This window comes from Carlito syrichta, unplaced genomic scaffold (assembly GCF_000164805.1).
Source record: "Carlito syrichta isolate Samal-C Ts95f unplaced genomic scaffold, Tarsius_syrichta-2.0.1 Scaffold302587, whole genome shotgun sequence".
Taxonomy (NCBI): domain Eukaryota; kingdom Metazoa; phylum Chordata; class Mammalia; order Primates; family Tarsiidae; genus Carlito; species Carlito syrichta.
This window is the reverse complement of record NW_007246683.1, coordinates 803,212-803,667: the sequence shown is the minus strand read 5'-3', so window position 1 is coordinate 803,667 and position 456 is coordinate 803,212. Positions and strand designations below refer to the sequence as shown.

Genomic DNA, 456 nt, shown 5'->3' with positions numbered 1-456 from the left:
AATCGGCAGGCGCGGCGGCGCGCGGCGGGGCGCGGCGGGGCGCGGCGGAGCCTGGGCGCTGAGGTACCGGGGCCGGGAGGAAGGGGCCGCGCTTCTGCCTGGCGGGGAGCGGGGGGCTCATGGCCTCGCGGCGGCCTGGACTGCCTAGTCGCTTCGGGGCCGCCACTCTCCGGTCTCCCAGGCGACCCTCTTGCAGCTGGAGGGGCGCTGACCGCGACTGCCGAGGGCTGGCCCCAGTTGGCTGGGGTTGGAGGTCAGAGGTCGGAGGTCGTGCCTTCGTGGAATGTCGGGGCCCCGCCCGTTTAAGCCTAGGGACGGGCTGCTGTCGTTTTCCTGCCGAGGCAGTCCCCGTTTGACGGAAGGGGCCGCGAGGCGGACAGGCCTCGTACTGGAGCCCCTGGCAAGACCTGAGCTCGGACGCGGAGGCGCGGCCCGTCGGCGGCTGCCGCCGAGGTC

The 456-nt window shown here is 74.6% G+C and overlaps 1 protein-coding gene across 2 annotated transcripts in view; it reads left to right on the top strand.

The window, feature by feature from the left end:
• Positions 1-34: 34 nt before the first annotated feature.
• Positions 35-456, top strand: part of LYSMD4 (LysM domain containing 4) — a 6,242-nt gene continuing 5,820 nt past the window's right edge. Inside the window, exon 1 of one of the 2 annotated variants that reach the window (XM_021711802.1) lies at positions 35-63. The gene's annotated coding sequence lies outside the window, so the exon portion shown is untranslated. Of the gene's footprint in view, positions 254-456 lie in introns of both variants that reach the window. The other variant, XM_021711801.1, reaches the window with a different exon arrangement.